We start from the raw sequence: 21751 nt of genomic DNA on the forward strand, positions 1-21751 counted from the left end.
ATTGAATTGGTCCTTTTTCTTTTTGCTAACTCTCATTATTGGAATCGAACGGAGCATTTTTTTTACTAGTGAGTATGCCCCGGCTGACTATAACGGAGTGACTGAACCTGGCCTCTCAGTAGTTGCACCGAAATTGGCCACCACTTTTAACACCCAAGGTGACTAAATATTAATAAATCTTCTTCATTTATATTTTCATCATATAGACGTGTTACAACACAACATCCACCCCCTCTGAACTTGTGCATCCTCCGGTATGCACCAATTAACCTAGTTGTCGTTTGATTCATAATATATTCTCTAAATCTTCATCTAGTCCATCTCCACCGTCTCTGCTATCCAAATTAATTTCATCTTCCCATTGCGGAATATCTATGTCTTTATTAAGGTCTTCTATATTTATTTCTACATATCTTTGTTTAAACAATTTCACTCTCTTCCCTGCACCCATTTATAGGAACATCATTCAGAAAAGGCATAGTCTTCTGTAGAATAAAATCTCTCAATACCTTATTCATCCCATTCATCATATGCGCAATTGAGTTAGTCGTGCCTTGAGGAAGAGTGCACATTCTAACCAATCCAAGTGGTGTCTTCATCGTTGTCATATCTCTACTTCTTTCAACAAGTTGAAATTGATCATAACCTCAATACAAGTCACCCATTGAATAGATTGCCCTTCCTGCAAACGCCTCAGTAAATTCATCCGGAATAGGTCCAATTCCTGCACTCCTGACAGTTACTGCATTCATCGGTTGCATATCTTGAATAAAACGTAGTTATCCATTCTTCTTACGTACCGTTGTCGTATTACGTGCTTTCTTGCTCGAGAACGCGCCGGGCGTCTAGCTGTAGAAGGTAGTATGGAAATTTGCCAATAGTCAAGCAGTCTATCAGTTTTTGACTGCTGGAATATAAACGACTGCAAGAATACACCGTAAATCTATACGGATGCCCTTCGACTGCTTGTCGAAGTCCTTTTTGCCCCAGCCAGTAGGTCTCTAGATGTTACAGAGAACCCCGAACAACCCAATCTGCTAATCTCCGATACCGCTTTGTACTTACGATCTTGTATCCACTGACTGTCTTGTTAGATTAATCCAATAAATTTCATTCACTCCGCATACTCAATCCTATAGACACCTTTTTAATCCTTCAATCACAGACGTAACTTGATTTCATAAAACAGGCAAGAGTAATCAAACGTACTTCATTAAAAAAAATCCCGATTCACCATTACAACACTGACTTCAGCAACGATTGCCTCAGTCTTCCCAAAACTCTATGAAGAAGAAAAATCCAATTCTCCGTCTTTTCTTCCTTGACCCGAAGCATGAAGCTCCTCTCCAATCCCCTTGATCTTCAAAAACCTCCAATAAAAACGAACTAATAACCTTGAAAAAAGTTTGAAGCTAGTTCCTCAATCCCCAAAAAAAAGAACCCCCCCCCCTCAAAACTTATTCTCCCCCTAACCTTATCCTCTGAATTTCTTCAATCTTCCATCTTGGATCCGGAATTGGCTCCCATCGTCAAAGCTTAGATCCGAAATTGGCTCCCGCCGTCAGAGCTTTTTCCTCCGTTTTTACCTTTAAGAGATCCATTTACCGAAAACAACCTTCTTTGAAACGGCACAGAGAATAGGACAGCCTGAAATAGAATCAAAACCCCGTACTCAGATCCACATTGAGTCGCCCGACCAATTCAGGTCTCATATTGGATAAGAGTCCAGTACTAAGACCCGGATTTTTCCGTAATTAGACTGCATTGGGTTGCCCGACCAATGCAGGTCTCATATTGGGTACGATGCCCGTAGTAACCTGGATGTTCCCGTAATTAGACTGCATTGGGTTACCCGACCAATTCAGGTCTCATATTAGGTAAGATGCCCGTATTAACCTGGATGTTCCAGTAACTAGACTGTATGGATTGCCCGACCAATACAGGTCTTATATTGGGTAAGAGGACCCGGATTGGATACTCGAAATTGGATCCAATTGGCTCTTCGAACCAGGCTCATCTGTCGCATGAATTAGTCCTTTCCCTTCCTGCTGACTCCCGTTATTTGAATCGAACAGAGCATTTCAGTATGCCCCGGTTGATTGTAACGGGGTGACTGAACCTGACCACTCAGTATTTGTACTGGAGTTGGTCGTTGCTCCCAATATTCGAGGTAACTGAATATTAATAAAAGTCCCCTTTCTTTAAATTTTCACTGTATACTCGTGTTACAATACGACATCCACCCTCTCTAAACCTGTGCATCCTCCGATATGCACCAATTTACCCAATTGCTGTTTGATTCAGAATATATCCTCTACGTCTTTGCCCAATTCCTCTTCGTCACCTTCATTATCCAAATCACTTTCATCTTCTTGCTGCGGAATCTCTATACCTTCATTAAGGTCTTTCATATTCATCTCCGCGTGTCTTCGTTTAAATATTTTAACTCGCTTCCCTGCAATTGGTATTTTCAATTTTGTACCATCTAACTCCCGTAACGAGTAAGTCGCATTATCATGAACTGTTGTTACCACATATGGTCCAAACCAACGTTTTGAAAATTTTCGCAAAGTACTATGTTGATTATCCAGACTATTGTCATAAACAAGTACCCAGTCACCTTCCTCGATTGCTTTTGGTCTCAATCGATGTTGCTTATCAAATCGCGCCTTGTTTTGTAACCTTGCTCTTTTTAACCTTTCCAATGCTATCTGCACATCTTCCATTCTTTGCTCCAATTGTCGAATCTTAATAGCCAGAAGTTCTTCTCTTGTCAATCCATCTTCCCATGGTAGCATACTCCAAGTAAGTACCTTTTCTTCAATCGGCATAATTGGTTTTTGACCTGTCATAAGTTCTACTGGCATATATCCTATCACCGAACTATGTGTTGTTCGATCAGCCCATAATGCAAATGACAAAAGCCGTGGCGACTCTTTAACCTTCCCATTACAAGCTTTAACCAATGCTTTCACAATTGGTGGGTGACCGCGTTCGCTTTTTGCATTCCCTTCTGGATTATAAGCAGTAGTCAGTGATAGTTTAACTCCACATCTTTCAAAGAACTCACGAGCTTCTTGTGCATTTAATTCTCCACGATCTGCAATGATTTTTCCTATGCATCCATAGTGGCAAATGACATCTTCAAGCAAAAACCTACAAATCCTCTCTGTAGATTTTGTCCTCAATACTCTTCCTTCTACTTGATTTGATAAATCTTCACGAGCTAAAACCAAATATCTCATCTGCCATAACCCAACCGGCATAATAACCAAATCAACAACCCATTTAAAATGAATAGCCAGAGGATACGTAGGATGAAGACCATCTCGATGTCGGATATTAGAATACGATTGACAGATTTCACATGACTCTACAAATGAGAGCACATCTCGATACATATTTTTCCACCAATATCGTTCTTTGAGTTTAGCAAAAGTAGCCCAGATTCCTCTATGCCGTACCCATAAACTATCATGAAACTCCTTTAATAATTTTAGTTTTTCTTCCCTTTTGCCTATCACTCGTCATGGCATCCCAATTCCTTTCTTCGGTCTCTTCCATAAGAATCCATCTCGAAGTGAAAATTCATATGTCTTTTTTCTTATTTATTTGAATTTTTCTGTAGACCAATTCCCCTACTTAGTCAAGGTATTCAAGTAATGACCAATATCCAATAATTCTCCTTCATAAGATTCTTCAAGAAATAGCTTGTCTTCTCTGTTGAGATTTGATATTGAATAGAATTTCAATCCGACGTCATCAATGTCTTCAACCATTTCGTCCTCCCTCTCGTATCTTGCTCGAGATAGCATGTCTGCTACTAAATTGTCCTTCCCAGTAATATGCTTAAATTTTGGATTTATTGACTTAATATAAGCAATCCATCTCAACATTGCAATATCTGGCATTGAATAGTTAGTAATCATTCCAAGCAATGGCAAGCAATTTGTTTCAATTACTACTACTGCCCCAATCAAATAGTCCTTTTCAGCTTTCATAGCCAAAACGACTCCCCAAAGTTCTCTTTTGACTTGCGAATATCCACGCTGACGAATACTTAAAACTTTAGCCCCAAATCGAACTGCAAATCTACTCCCATTTGAATCATCTTGACCCACAGCCCATCCAATGGCAATTGGACTAGCGTCCACAGTAAGAATCATTGGTCTATTGCACTTATAATCAACCTTCCTCAATATTGGAGGTGACATCAATAATTTCTTCAATCTTTGCATTGCTTGAATATGCCTTTCTTCCCATTTAAATAGGTAACCCTTGCGTAACAGTTCATATAATGGATCTGCTATGTGAGCGAAATGAGGGATCCAGATTCGATAAAATACACATGCACCCAAAAACCTGCGAACCTCTGTTAAAGAATCATAATCCTCTTTCATCCTTCCAATTGCATCAACTTTAGTCGGATTTGGTTTTCTTCCGTAAGATCCACATAAATGTCCAACAATCACAACCTCTCGTACTCCAAATACGGACTTCATACCCGATAATGTAAGATGAACTTCTCCAAGCCGAGTTAAAATCTTTTCACAATCTTGCATATGATCAACAACATATCTGCGACACCCCCTCGAATCTAAAATTTCATCCTTGTCTCCTTCTCTGCAGCCTTTTATAGGAACATCATCCAAAAAAGGCATAGTCTTTTCCGGAATAAAATCTCTCAATACCTTATTCATCCCATTCATCATATGCGCAACTGAGTTGGTCGTGCCTTGAGGAAGAGTGTACATTCTAACCAATCTAAGTGGTGTCCTCATTGTTGTCATATTTCTACTTCCTTCGACAAGTTGAAATTGATCATAACCTGAATACAAGTCACCCATTGAATAGATCGCCCTTCCAGCAAATGCCTTAGCAAATTCATCCACAATAGGTCCAATTCCTGCATTTCTGACAGTTACTGCATTCACCGGTTGCATATCTTGAATAAACCGTAGTGACCCATTCTTCTTAGGTACCGTGAACCATTGACTAGAATACGGCGCAAATGAAGGTTCCAATATTTTCATCTTTATTTTTTCTTTTAATAGTTCAATCAATTTAGGTAAATGTACCTTCGACCCAAGAATCGGTCTTAGATTCCAAGGTACATGCGGTACAGTGAAGATAACCATAGGTGTTATAATATTTGGATCCACACACCCAATTTCATGAGATTCGAAGGCATACAATCTACCTTGTTTAGCCAACATCTTTTTGAAGCAAGTAATTTCCTCCTGCAATAAAGAACCATCAGAACCAATCTTCAATTCTTCAAAAGTCTCTTCAGTAAACTAATGTCCAATACTCATTGGATCTCTTAAACTTGCTTCTTTTGATGCTTCTCCTATTTGTTCCTTAAAATCTTCTAGTAATAGTCCGGCAACGGGCTTTACCTTCTTATCTGCCGTTTTATATCTCGTCTCTATAGTGACTTCTGGTGCTTGAAAAGATTCAAGTATGGTATAAACCTCTCTTGAATGAATCTCAACAATCTTATCATTATCCCCTAATCCAATAGATGTAATCAATTCCAATGAATCTTCCAATCCATTTTCTTCATAAACACCTAAAATCCTCTCATCATCTTGCAATGTACCTAACTTGCATAATTCTCCTTCAATATTATATAATTTGTTTCTTTATTTTCTTCTAAAATCATCAACTTTCTTATACATAATATTTCCATTCTCGAATATACCAATAAAACTCGCATCAAAGGTACCTTCATCTTGCGAGTGTACCTCCTCTTTTGTACCTCCATAATCTCGCTTTATAGTGGTACCTCCCCAAAATCCTTAAATCCTTCAACAATCTTTGGCAATGGTTTCTCTCTCAACCTATCTCGATTCCGTTCATGGTTAGGAGGTACTGTTAGAAATTGTACAGCTTTCCTCCCATCTTTGCTACGTACCCTTGCATAAGCAGAACTATCGTCAAATACTTTTATTTCCATCCGTGTTGTCGTAATATAAGGTTGTCCTAAAATCAACGGATAAGACGTTGTATCTTGAACAAAGAAATGTTGCTCCGTCGTAACATCCCCAATCCGAATTTTGACATCTGGACAAGCTCCATATAATTCGCCCCGTGTGTTATTAGCTGCTCGTATTGCCCATCCATATTCCATATCAATTGGCCATTTTTGCTTCTTATAAAGATCTTTAGACATGAGTTTTATTTCAGAACCATGGTCCACCAAAGCAACTATTGGTTCTTCTATATCTCCTACTTTCACCAATACCTCAGTAGTTGTCCTTGCCCAATGCTTTCGAGTATAATGGCTCAAAGTTTCCATTTCCTTGTCACTAGAATCTTCGAAACGTACTTGCTAATTATACCCATTCTTTTTCATTTGTTGGTTGCTTGTAACCAATATCAACCTCTTCTTCATCTCTACATATTCTTGCATCAATAGCATGACTCATTCCAGTTTCGCTCATTAATTGCCTCTTTCGCTTAATGGTGTCAATGATAACATCATGAAACTCCTTCTTTGTAATTCTCAAGACTTCTTTCAATGTGAATTCCACCTTAGTATTTAATATACGTTCTTCCAACACCCCTTTCAAATTTGTTGCCGCTTCAATGTCAGAAAGTAGCTTACAAGCAATTGATTTGCCCTTATCTTTTGTCTCCTTTGTTTTTTCTTCCAATGATGCTGAGGTATCCTTTATAGGCAATTCTTGTGAAGCTGCCTCCCGAGCCTTGTCTCCTCGAGTTTGCCTCTTAGAAGAATTTCCTTCTCTAGTATCATCAAAATTTCCTCGTCTCTTTTCTTCCATCAAAGCTTCATGTTGGCTCTTAGCAATATATGCATGAACTGAAAGAGACTCAACAGGATCCTCTCAACCTGTTCTACCTCGTATTGTAGCTGCAGTCCTCAATAACACTTTTCGAGGTAATTTCCCTTCTTGCATTGTAGAAACGGCAGAAGCCCAAAACTCACTAGTTTCCGTACTTCCACCAATTTCATCATCTACTCTAGCACCATAACTTGTATTTTCTCGTGCTGCTGTTTCATGCTCTTTTAGGTAATATTGAACCAATGCTCTCATTCCTCCCTTGCCAAAATTGATTTAAAGAAGATCCTCTCTATTTTTCAATGCCATCTTCCCATCTTTCCAGCAAATAATTCCCTGCCGTATCATATTATTAAATTCATTGCAATCTTTTCTAGTGTGTGAAGCATCATCACACCAAATGCATCTTTGTACATATCCTTGTTTTGAAACATTCTTCGAATTATTTATAGAAGTATTCTCTTCAAGTCTTGTCAATTTGATTTGAAGATCTCGCATTCCTCGTATAATTTCTTCCATCTCCATATCTACTTTCTTTGATAAGGATGTCGAAGGTTGAACTGTAGGCATTGTTGGTGGTGTTGTATGTATTGGAGCTTTGGGTGCTTGTATTGTTTTCGAAATATTGCCCCTATCCTTCCTCCTTTCTCTTTTTGCAAGCAATTCTACCACATCTTTAACGTTCTTCCCCTTTGTTGTTAATCCTTTATCTTCTTCTTTGTCTTCAAGAAGGAGTTCTAATTTCCCTTGCAATTCTCCATCAACAGCTTGAAGAAATAGATCAACTTTGTTCGGCTCCAATGTCAATTTTTCTACCTTTGATAATTGAGAGTACTGCCTCTCAAATTCCTTTAGTAGCTCTGTTGCTTACAAATTCTTATTAGGCCGTTCAATCCATTCCAGAAACAGCTTCTTAATAACGCAATCAACATCTTCCAAGAAATATTCGTCTTTCAATGTATGTGATAAAACCTCCCATGAATTCTCATAACGATCCGTAATTGATGTAATATGGTTTCTTATCTCCGGTATCGTGGCAAGTCCAAATAATTCAACCATTTTCTTCTCAAAAACGTGATTTAATTCCATTTCACGAACATAACATCTTAAATACCTTAAAATATTCCTTCCATCAAATTGATCAATTTTATTGACCACTGCTTGCAATGCTTTGGTTGCCAAAGCTTCCTTTTGATCATTGCTTTGTTGTTGCTGTATTGATAATGAGAAGGCTTGAAACATACTAGCAGTAGACGGATCCATATGCATACCTTGTCCTTTAAAAGAACCCCCACCAGAAACTCCTCCCAAAGATCCTTCAAAATTTTTATTTTTGTTCTCCATAAAAATAAAAATAAAATCAAATGAAATCCAATACCTTCCACCTCAAGCTTTCAGGTCGAGTTCACCACTTATGTCGTATTATGTACTATCTTGCTTGAAAACGTGCCGGACGTCTGGCTGTAGGAAGTAGTATGGTGTTTCGCTAGTACTCAAGCAGTCTATCGTGTTCTTGACTACCCAAATACAATCTATATCGAATTGTTATGTAAAAGCTTAATTCCAATATAAAACGCCTAAAGATCCTATATAACTTCAATCTCTTTTGTTATTTTTATTTTATTTTATTTATTTTTTATTTTTTATTTTATTTTTATCGTTAATTACTTTACTCCTAAACCGTGAACTTCGGCAAGCTGTGATCCTCAATCTGTCCTTCCGACTTATTATGAAATATCTATCGCTAGTGTCTCTGCAAGCCCTTTCGAATGTTCTAGAAGTTCCAGTTCAAACCCGCTTACAGATTGTGAGGCTATGTTGCAATCCACACCGATGTCCATTAGTCGCTTACCGATATTCCTCTTATCCCTGTCAGTAGGTCCCCGTTATCACAGAAACTCTAAACAACCCTCAATTTACCAACTCCCAAAACCTCTTTAAACTGTTGGCAGATATCCTCTATCCGTACAGTCAGATTAACACAACCACGCATGCATTCAGCATATTCAACCTTCTAGACAACTCTGAATTTCAACCACAGAAGTATCTCCCATTTCATCAACAATAAAAAGTACCAGCCTTTTCTCTCTTTCGGAAAAAAAATCTAGTTCACCAATATAACACTAACTTTCAGCAACGATTGCCTCAGTCTTCTCAAAACCCTATGAAGAAAAAAAAAAACCCTAATTCTTTGTCTTTTTTCTCCCAAAGTATGAAGCTAGCTCTCCGATCTAAAACCCTGATTCTCCCCCCTTTTTTTATTTCTTAACCTATCCTCCCCTTTAACCCTGAGAAGATCCTATTCTCCTATTTTGGACTCCCCAAATTGGAACAGCTGACGGAGCTTTCTCCCACATTTTAGCCTTTAAGAGATTCTTTTACTATACAGACATTCCCAGAACGGCACAAAGAACAGAACACCCTGAAACAGAATCGGAGCCCCGTAGTTGGACCGCATTGGGTTGCCCGACCAAGTCAGGTCTCATATTGGGTAAGAGGCCCGTAATAGGACCTGGATTAGAGGTCTTCTGAAATTGGATCCAATTGGCTCTTCGAACCAGGCTCACTTATCGTTGAATTGGTCCTTTTCCTTTCTGCTGACTTCCGTTATTGGAATCGAACGGAGCATTTCGTTACTAGTGATTATGCCCCGGCTGACTATAACGGAGTGATTGAACCTGGCCTCTCAGTATTTGCACTGGAATTGGCCACCACTTCTAACACCCAAGGTGACTAAATATTAATAAATCTTCTTCATTTATATTTTCATCATATAGACGTATTACAACATGACAACGCTGTCTTCCACTCATGTCCTTTCTTGATTAATACGAGGTTGTAAGCTCCCCTTAGATCAATTTTTGTAAAGATCCTTACACGTCCAAGTTGTTCTAAGAGACCAAAAATCAAGGGTAACGGATAATGATTCTTCTTTATTACCTTGTTGACGCCTCGATAGTCCACGCACATCTGCAACGAGCCATCTTTCTTCTTCACAAATAAGATGGGTGCTCCAACTGATGACCTTGAATGACAGATGAAGTTCTTGGCTAGATTCTTGTCGATGTACTTCCACAACTTTGCCAACTCCGTCTACGATAGATTGTAGATTGGGCCAAAAGGCAGTTGTGCTCCTTCCTGCAAGTCTATGGCGCAATTATATGGTCGATATTCCGGTAGCATGTCGGCATTCTTCTTTTGAAATACGTCTTTAAAATCTTTATATTGCTCAGGTATACTTGTTGTCGAGATCTTCTCCTCGATAGTTGGAGCCGCATAAATGACAAATGATGTGCCTTCCTTGGACAATCTTATAAACACTCTTGTTCCAATGAATAAGGATTTCTCTATTCGAGGTTTTCTACTAGGCTTGCTCTTGGGTGGTTTTGTGGGAAAGGTCATCTTCTGCAACCTCCAATCTATGGATGGGTTATGCTTTTCCAACCAGGAAAGACCAAGAATAACAGGATTTGATGGAGTTCTAATAATATTAAAAATAATATAGTAATCACTTCTATAGGTTTTGATTCATGGGTGACACTACCAGACAATAAAGGTCGCCCATCTATGACCTCAACATAAACAGGTTTGGATTTTTGTACTAAAGGGAACTTATGACACTTCATAGATTCTTCGTCTAAAAAACAAGCAGATGCTCCTGAATCTAATAGTACTAAGGTTCTCAGTTTCTGAGGGCCAATAAGCAAAGGGATTGTAAAGCAAATGACAGGTTGAGCGGAAAGAAAGAAACCTAGTTGTTGTTGCGATATTTCACTGTTCAGCTGCACGGTTCCTATTGTGGCTGGGCATCCTTATTTTCCTGAACAAACGTGCCCCTAGTTTTGCCAATATGTCGATTTTGCTTCTTGGGGCAGTTTCCAACTTTGTGGCCTTCTTCATCACAATACAAGCATAGACCTTCCTCCATACGCTGCTTTTTTTCTTCTAGGGTAAGGAATTTGACAAGTACCGCATTAATTTGCATGTCTTCTACCTCTGAATGTGAATTCACACTGCTTGCCAACATAGTTGGGGTGTGGCGAACCGTATGTTGTCTTAAACGTTAGTCTTGACGACGTTGGAATAGGCGATTATCGCACTTCACAGCTTGGCTAATAGCTTCGTTGAGCGTTTGTGGATCAGGAAGAGTTAATAGCAAATCCTTCATATCATCTCTTAAACCTCAATAGAATTGACTCATCAACGCTTCTTCGTCCCAATTGATGTCGCATGCTAATTGCCTGAAGTGCGATGCATAGACTAATGTAGAGCGCATTCCTTATCGTAGTGACCGGATCTTTGTTGTAGCCCATCGAACCTTGTCGTGTTCACCAAATGCTTTCGCAAATGCCTCCAAAAAGGTTTCAAAGTTATTTAGTATGGATGATTGTTTCTCAAACAAAGGAATAAACTATGATAGAGCTTGCCTTATAAGTAAGGTTCCAATAAGCCCAACACGTGACTCCTCCATTGGATAGCGTTCAGGTTGTAAAACTGTTATCAACCTGATTTGATTGACGAATCCTCGAAACTTGGAATGCGTACCATCGAACTTGTCCGGAAGACTAACTCGGGGCACTTTATATTGTAGAACCAGCGGTGCTTGTCGAACCTGAGGCAAAATTGCTTCTCCAAGTACAGAAGTTTGAGGCTGATGCAACCTAGATTGTGCCATCCCAGATGCTCCATCATTATGAAGCCTTGCCACGACTCCGTCAATCTCTGCAGTTCTTTGCAATAACGTAGCGAGGGCATTCATGATAGCTTCCAATTTGGACTCCGAACTTTTCATCATACTAATGTCTTGGCCTCCGGCCATTCTAAAAGAAGGACAGAAATGATTCTACAAGAAGACAATATTGGTTTAGAGGAAGATACTCCGCAACCTCTAAAATGCCTTAAGAGCTTCAAGAAAAGGGGTAATCCACTCTCTCCAAGAAGAATAAGACTCCAATATTGTAATAAAAGAAATATCAGTTTAGAGGAGGGTAATTCGCAACCTCTAAAATGCTAGTATACTTTCAAGTAGAGGGATAATCTGTACTCTAACGAGTAAGAAACTAACTCTGATATCTGAGGTGAGTGAAGTCTCGACAAACTGTCATGGACATAGAAATACAGACTCGAGATCTAACAAGAAGTTCAACAAGAATTGGTAAGAACTAGATTAATTAGATGAATACAAGAACAATACCAGAGAGGTGAGCTAGAGCTCCAAGAGATGTGTTGTCGAGACTGAAGAACTCTTCAGCCTCGATTCCAATATATACTCTTATTTAAGAAGCTTCTCAAGCAACTTCTACTAACTAGGAAGCTTCTAGAAGGTTCCAAAGACTTGCTTCTAGAAGGTTCTAGAAACTTATCTCTAGAAGGTTCTAAGGACTATGTCCCTAACATCTTCTACAAACTAAGAAGCTTCTAGAAGGTTCTAGAGACTTGTTTCTAGAAGGTTCTAGAAACTTGTCTCTAAAAGGTTCTAAGGATTATGTCCCTAATACCAATAGAAAGAGATGCATCTTTTGATCAATAAAGAATGATCTTCTTGAAGCCAAAGTATTTTCACCTTTAAGCAATAAAATCAATATTAATTATTGATTCAATTTTTATCAAGCAAATTAAATCAAGTATGTCCTCTAATCCTCTTGTCCATAATATCAAGAATAATTCTTTTAAATCTCGTGATACTTCTAAGTTTGAGTTCAAAAACATTTACTCTATTTCAAAGAATGATTATTCATTCCAAAAGGTAAAGTACGATTATGTGTTTTATAAGCTCTATATGACTTTCTAGCAATTGAATATTTTGGATACAATAAGACTTTGGAGCTAACATTGAGAGATTTTTGGTAGCCTCAAATATAGAAGGAAATCAAAGAATTTGTATAATCATGTGATATTTGTTCAAAATCCAAAATTCCTTGCTATTGATCTTATGGAATTCTTCAACCATTACCTATTTTGGAACAATCATAGTCTTTTATTTCTATAGATTTTATTATAAAACTTTCAATCTCAAGTTTGTATAATTTTATATTTATGATAGTAGATTTTTTTATCAAGATGGAAAATTTTATACCATTTATAAAATCTATCACAAGTGAAAAAATATTTAAGCTTTTTTTTAACAATATCTATCGGTGTCATAGATTATCCAAGTATATTATATTAAATAAGAAGACTCAATTTATATTAAGATTTTGATGAATTCTTTTGAAGATTCTAAAGATAGATATAAAGCTTTTTTTAGCTTTTTATCTTCATACTAATGAATAAATAGAATTGATGTATCAAGTTCTAGAATAGTATTTGAAGTATACCATCAAATATCTTTAAAATGATTAGATAATTCTTTTGCTATTGACAAAATTTCCATACAATAATTTGGTATACTCTTTTATTCAATAAACATCTTTCTTTGTCAATTATGGTTATCATCCACAAATTGATACTTTTGACTTTTTAAAAATTGATAATCCTTTAATAAAAGTTTTGGCAAATCATTTGTGAAAGTTACATACAATAATGAAAGAAAAATTAAAATGAGCTGAAGAATAATAAAAGATCAATATAGATGCCTATTGCAAAGAATAACTACAATTCAATGTAGATGAGAAGGTATGATTATTCTATTGTAATATCAAGACTACTCATTTTTGTGACAAGTTGGACTATTGTAGGCTTAAACCTTTTCTTACTTGTGAACAAGTCAATCCTATTGCTTATTGATTATATCTACTAAAATTTGAAGATCCATTCCATATTTCATATATCTCTCCTTAAGCCATATAAGACATTGAATATCTTGACAAGAAGTCAAATACCACCTCTTCTTAATAATAATTAAGAATTTGAGATGGAAGAAGTCTATGATTCAAGGTGGCACCAAAATAGATTAGAATATCTTATTAATTGGCACAGATATGATATTAATAAATACACATGGAAGCTATAAAGAATCTTGTAAATACAACAAAGATAGTTGAGGTTTTTTATCAATGACATCAATCAGAATTAAGATAAAGAATTGAAAATCTTTATTATAAAAGAAATAAGATCCAAAAAAGATAGCATTCTATCTTTTATTCTTGTCTGTAGCTTTTGTATATTTATAAAATTAAGGAGATGGAGAACCAACAACTAGTATATTTAATTCAAGGACTTACTAGATATGACATTATAATTGTTACAACCTTCAAGATGATGTAATCAAGGTGAAGATCTTCAAGAACAACATGTCTTGCCTCAAATAGATGGAAAAATATAACATGTTTGATATCATGACCTTAATAGAGACTTCGAATATTTGGTGATTTTATTAGAGGTAAAAACAATTTTTGATGGTATTTCAAATGTTTAATTTGAAGGGAGTTATAAAGGCTTCAACAACAATCAAATAATAAGGTGGTCTTTTCACCTTGATATGGAATATTATCAATAGTTGAAATGATCTATCAACCATCTTTGAAAAGAATAAATATTAGAATATGTAGCAAATACAATTTGCTACATTTTGGATTTTTTTAATATATGATGACCATTCCTTTTGGAACTCATCCAAAAAAAAGAGTAATATCACAGACATACATATTTATTCTAATATTTATCTATATGATTAACTAGAAGTAGATGAAAATATATTTATTTTATAATATTTTTTAGAAAAGCTTCATAGATGCTTCTTTGACTTTACATTTCTTTATAATTGATTAGTAGCTTAGAAATTTGGTCAATAAGTTAATTACATATTAATAGCTTAAAAAATAATTTAATTATGTAGCACACATATATAAAACTTACCTTGCGAGTTAAGATACATTGTCATATTATATGTCATCTTGTTTAGAAATGCACTAGACATCTGATTGTAAAAGATGGGATTGTGTTTTATAAGTATTGAAGAATCCTAATATGTTTTACCTTTATAAGAAGAATATAATTCGAATTTTAATTCAAAAGTGCTTAAATCCAATATAAAGTGCTCAAAAAAATTCTTGTTTCAATCATACATAAACTCTATTTACCTTATTACTTTCATAATTAGGCAGTTTTGAATTTTCTTTGTAAACCTGAATCATAATTAGCAAACTTTAGCAAGTTATAGCTCTTGATCTAACTATTCACTTGAAGCAAAATTTTACTTAAAAATTCCACTATAAATCTTCTATGTGCATAAAAAGAATTCATCTCAATCCAACTTACAAATTGTAAGAAAACGCCTAAAAACCACATTGATGTTACTTGGCCGCCAACTTAAAAGTTGATACAAATGTTCCAATAGTGATTTCTCCTTCTCCAATTGTTAACTTCAACTCAAAATTGGTGTATGGCTTAATCTTTAATTCTTCTAATACTATCCCAAATTTCATCTTGATTCAACAAGTAGAACTTTTAATATCATAGAAATCCTATTCAACTCCAAACTGCCAACTTTTGATACCTTCTTGTACAAAAACTTGGATATCTTCCAATTGTACTATTGGATTATCACAAATTTATATATATACTTAGCACAACTAATTAAATAATTATTTTCAAATTTTGAATTGTAGATGTGATACCAATTTCATGAACTAGCCAAGAGTACTAGCTCTAATTGTATTGCATAAATTTCAAGCTGCCTATTTAAACCTTGATTTTGAAGAAAAATCGCAAAGTCTAATTAAATCCTATGAAAACAAGTGTTACATCTTTGGGAGAAGCTCTAAGTTAACTCTCCAATTCCAATTGCCGAACTTCAAATAAATCTTTATTTTGTCTTAGGCGGCCATTTTAGTTTCAGAGGTTTGATTTTGATCCTATCTCACAAAAAATCAACCTTTGGATATCAATCTAAATTATCCTCAATTTAATCTTAATATCAAATATGCTAATTATTTACCTCTTGTAACCTGATTTTATCAATTTATGGTCTTTTTAAGGCAATAAAAAAGTCTCTACAACCTAAAAGATAATATTATTAACCAAATTTCAACCTACTAACTATTAAGACAAAAAAATAAAATAATAGTCTTTTATAAAAGCCATGTTTAAATATCTTGAATTATTATTGAACTAAGATAATAAGATATTAATTAAAAATTTAATTTTGATTATATTTTTACTATATAGTTATTATTGAAACATAGAAAGCATACTCCACATAAATAAGTTAGGACCAGCAAGGTTGCACTTTAACAAATAGAGTATGGTATGAGATAATTCTTCCCATGCCAACCCTTTCCTAATATACTAGTACCAAGGTACCAATTGCTACAACCTATATAGGATATCTCCTAGGACCAGCCCTCTCCTTATACTCTAATGTACTATAGACCAGCACTTCACCTTATGGGATATCCCTAACAACACTTGTACTCTATTGACCACTAGCAACTAATTAAAGAGTTCTTTTCTTCAACACTCCCACTTTGCTATTGATCAATTAGCTATCAATCCTAATGCCTTATTCAACTTGTTGTGTCTTTCTCTAACTAAGGCTTTTGTCAACAAATCAGCCAATATGTCTTTGGTTTCACAATACATCATATCAATAACTCCCATCTCTATCTTCTCTCTTATGAAATGATGTTGATCGATTTTGTGGAAGTGGAGTCAACTCCCATGTCTCATTGTCTATAAGAGATTTGTATTCTTCTTGCATTGCAATCTCTCACTTCATTGCATCACCCCAAAGTCAATGGATCATCAAGAAGAGCAACATTGGCATGGTCTTCACTTACTTGTGGAAAAATGTGGTTCTTCCACCATTCACCTTGTGGTCTTCTCTCACGTGTTGGATATCTTCTTTCATGCAAAGAGGATGAGCCTTCATGCACCTCTTGCTGCCTTATATGGCTCATAGAGTTCCTTCTCTCACTCCTTGGTTGGTATTCTTCATCTTCATTCTCTTCATTGTCCTTGTTGTATCTTGCTGGAATTGAAGTCTTCATAGTATTGGACTCTTCTATCATGGCATCTTCCCCTCCTTCTTCACTTTGAGAATGCTCTTCTTCATCTTCTTGTTTGTTTGTTGGAATTGAAGATGTGTCCACAAACACACCACTACTCCCACTTGGACACATCTCCCACTTTTCACTACTATTCTTATGCTCCAAGAACTCTACATCACGACTTTTGATGATCTTTTTGGTATCTAAACACATGAGCCTATATGCCTTGGTGCCTTCACAATAACCAAGGAATACACATCTTGTGCCTTTTGCATCAAGTTTGCCTCTCATACTATCTGAAACCTTGACATATGCAATGGATCCAAAAATCCTCATGTGGGATATGCAAGGTTTGTTACCAGTCCAAGCTTCTTGGGGAGTCATTCCTTCAAGTGCACTTATGGGACACCTATTTCTTATATACATGGCATTTACCACAGCTTCCGCCTAATACTCATACCCAAGTTTTTGAACATGAATCATACTCCTTGTCAACTCCACAATGGTGCGATTTGCTCTTTCAGCAACTCTATTTTGTTGTAGGATTTAGGGAGTGGAGGTTTGTCTTGCAATGCCTTCATGCTTCAATAACTCATCAAAGTGTTTGGACAAATACTCACCTCCATTTTCCGATCGCAGCACTTTAATCTTGTGCTCACATTGCTTCTCCACAAGTGCTTTTCACTCCTTAAACTTGGCAAAACACTCACTCTTGGCCTTGATGATATAAATCCATATCTTTCTTGAGAATTCATCAATTAATGTGACAATGTACCTTGCTCCATGCATAGATGGTGTCCTCATGGGCCTACAAACATCCGAATGTACAAGCTCCAGCAATTGACTTGCTCTTGTTGCAACTCCACTAGGAAATAGTGTCCTATGTTGTTTGCCTTGAATGCATCCCTCACAAGCTAGATTCATAGTAGAATGGCCAAGGTCTAAGCCATTTACCATGGATTGAAGCTCTTTCATGCTTTTGGCATTCAAATATCTAAGTCTTTGATGCCAAATGCCCAGCTTGTCTTCATTTGATGGAAATTCAGCAAAGGCAGCAACCTCCACTCCATTGATCCTCTTACAATTGATAATATAGAGATTGCCATCCCTAGTTCCTTTTGCTACTTCTTTGCCTTCCATGGTTCTCACAAAACATCCATTCATGTTAAATTGCACTTTGCACCCATGAGTTACAAGTTTACTCACCGAAAGGAGGTTCTTCTTAATCTTTGGCACATGCAAGACATCCTTGAGAGTGATTCTCTTGCTTATGCCCTTCACCAACACCTCCACTACAATGGTGCCCATTCCAATGGCTTGTACCATACCATTATCACCTAACCAAACCTTGGTTGCTAAAATTGGTTGATAAGTATTAAATGAACACTTGTATGGAGTCATGTGTTTGGTACATCCGGTATCCACAATCCATTTGCTCATATCAAGCATAGAAGGAGTTTGTTTTTCCATGAATGCAAAGTCTTCACCTCCATGGTCATGAAAAGCATTGTTGGCATTCTCTCTTTCTCCTTTCTTTGCTTTGAAATAATTTCTAGCAAAATGGCCTGGTTTTCCACAAATGTAACAAGTTTTAGGAGGATAACGTTGAAAAGGGGCACTTGCCTTACTTGGTCTTGTAAATAGAGTTGATTGCTCCCCAATAGACTCCTTTTGCTTTCTTTTGGTAACTTCATAGACTAGTCTTGCCGTGACATAGTCCAAAGTGAGGTCTTTCCTTGAAATGGACTCCAATGCCACAATGAGGGAGAAATAAGAGTCCAGAAGGCTTGAGAGCAATGTCATCACAACATCTTCTTCAAGTAAAGGCTTGTCAACAACAGCAAGTTGGTTTGCAAGTGCTTTTACCTTATTCACATGAGCCATGAGATCTTCACCTTCTTCCATCTTCACGGTGAAGAATTTTTGCCTTGATCATAGCACATTGGAGAGATTCCTACTTTCATAGACATTGCAAAGAGTCTTCCATGCATCTGTTGCCCCTTTGTAAGAAATGACATGAGCAAAGTTGCTTTCATCTAAATTGGTGGAAATTATGCCAAAAGCCTTTTTCTCTCGTCTTTTGAAGTCCTTTTGCTCCTTGATGCTTGCCTCTACCCCAAGTACAAGTTCCTCCTCATCTACTATCTCCCAAAGATCCAATGATGCCAAAAGTAGCTCCATTTTGGCCTTCTAGTGGTGAAAGTTGTCACCTCTAAACTTTTCAATAACTCTTAAGCTATCACTCTCAAAAGATGCCATCTCAAGCTACAAGTAGGTCCAAAAAACTCTTGATTTGGAGTTGTAATGCAAAAGATATGACTACTTAAAGATTACTGAACTACAAACCCAAAATTCGTTGTTTTGCAACTTTTTGCATATTTTGAGTCCAAATTACGTCTAAATGGTGGAGAATGGTTTGTAATGTGATTTTATGACTTTCAAACGTCTCTCTTACGTCACTTCAGTCAAAATGACTCACTTTCTCATAAAACTCTCAAATACTAGTGCTCTTTCAGCAAAGACACTATCAAGATCTTGCACTAAGCTCATACACTTACAAATCCAGGAGCAATGACTTCAACAATTCACTAGCAACACTCTACCATAAGATCTCAACCACCAAAAACAAGCAACAAAGAAATAATGCAAGAACAACTTACTTGGTAAGAGAATGTGGGCCCATAACCTATTGAAACATAGAAAGCATACTCCTCACAAGTAAGTTAGGACCAGCAAGGTTGCACTTTAACAAATAGAGTATGTTATGAGATAATTCTTCTCATGCCAACTCTTTCCTAATATACTAGTACCAAGGTACCAATTGCTATAACCCATATGAGATATCTCCTAGGCCTAGCCGTCTCCTTGTACTCTAATGCACTATAGACCAACACTTAACCTTATGGGATATCCCTAACAACACTTGTACTCTATTGACCACTAGCAACTACTCAAAGAGTTCTTTCCTTCAACAGTTATATTACATTATAATAACATGACTTGTAAAGTCAATATATTTTGGAAGTCTTATAGGACATTGTTATATAGCTCCTAGTTAAGAGTATATATGGAGGCAAGAATGAAGCCTTCTTTATTCTTGTCAATGCCTTTCTAGTCTTTAATCTTGTTTCAAGACTTTCTAAGTCTTCTTGTCTTTAATAATAGCCATTCTAGTTTAATTCTATATCAGCTTTGAGTGACTTTCTAATTCTTTTGAGTAACATAAGAGTATATTAAGGATTTTTTCTTCAAAATTCATGTCCTTGATACCAATCCATTAAGAATTCTTCTCCTAATGCTATTATTTTGGATTTATCTATGTGAATCCGACCAATGCATCTTAATTGGTAGATTAATTAAAAACATAGATTTGATTTATTTAATTATACAAATATTAAGGTTTTTTTGACTATTTAAGTGTTTATTAGAATTTAAAATCATTTATCAATTAAAAAAGTCTTATTAAAAGTTTTTTTTTAAAATAAAGTTTTAATAAGTCTTAGAAGCAATTATCTTAGTTGATTCAATATTTTTACTTATTATTGAGTATTAAGGATTAGTTATTTAAATCAATACCTTTATTTTTTACTTTCTAAATTTATTACTTATAAAAAACCTATCAATAATTAGTTAGTAATTAGAAGATCCATGAAAAAGAACTTTATATCTTTTTAGTTAATTATATAAAAAATAGAATTTTTATTAGATTTAAATTGAATTTATTTTATTATAAAAAAGTACCTAGGTAGAAAAATATAGCTTTAAATAGATAATATTATTATAAAAATATTGTAGGATTTTTTAAAATATATTTAGAAATTTTTAAGAATTTTTAGAGAAGATTTCAAGACTTTGGTAAAAGTTAGTTTTACCACCTTGGAAGCCATTATGAAAAAATGGAATAAGATTTGAAGCCAATATGAGATCCTTAGGCTATTTGGATATTTTTAAATGCTACGGTGAAGTCAAAAATGCAGAAATATGAATTCTACTAGTAGAAAGTAAGAAGACCAATAGCTAGTCTAGTCCTTATAAGAAAGGAGTTGCATAAGTCCCATATGGATTGTAGCACCTTGGATGTAAGTAGGAAGATAAGACTCACGTCTTAAGGCCTCTTTAAAAAAACCTATATATATTGCATGTGAATCTTAGTGAGGCTCGAATCCTTAATCTATAAGCAAGTTATTTTTGAGATAAAATATTTTTATTTAACTTTTTAATTATTCACTTCCTATTTTTAAATTTTTACAACTTATTCAAAGTAATTTGGATTTATATGTTGCTCACATCATTAGAAAGATAAAAAAATTATCTATCTAAAAATATATTTTTTAACATTTACTTTTACTTTTTATTGGATGAAAACTCAATGAATAGATTAAGAATTATTTTTATTGTATGCAATTATTTGTTTGTACTTATTTCACTTATTTTGTGTTATTCTTCTATTTATTCTTGTTTATTGAATCTTCTACTTCTTACCACTAATTCCAAGAAACTCTTAATAGATGCCATCTTATAATTTGAGTTGAGAGAGAAATTTATTCTCACAATCTATTGACTAAATCTTTACTAGTCCAAGTTTGTTCATTACTATAATCCTATTGATTCAAGTTTAATACCTAGTTAATCAAGCTAGTTAATAAAAATACTTAATAGTTAATAATTTTATTTTAAATATTTTATTTTGATTTGTAATTTTAATAATGAAGGATTCACATTTTTTATATGATATAGATTTATTATTAAAAGTATTTACAACCACATTTGAAGGGAGCAATTGAAAACACATAGCAAAGATAAAATTCTAATCTTTATAATAAGAATATTGTTTCGTTGTTATTGTATTGTCAAATTCTAATAACTTATTTATAATACAGATTAGAACAATAGAGCTCTTATCAATTTGATTGAATATGATTCATAAAATAATTTCATAGATTTATTGTTGATAATGCCAAATTTTTATTTAAATAAATAAGTCTTTGAATTAAAAAAAGATAAAATATATCATTT

The sequence above is a fragment of the Physcomitrium patens genome, chromosome 24 (assembly GCF_059467195.1).
Source record: "Physcomitrium patens ecotype Gransden chromosome 24, ASM5946719v1, whole genome shotgun sequence".
Classification (NCBI taxonomy): domain Eukaryota; kingdom Viridiplantae; phylum Streptophyta; class Bryopsida; order Funariales; family Funariaceae; genus Physcomitrium; species Physcomitrium patens.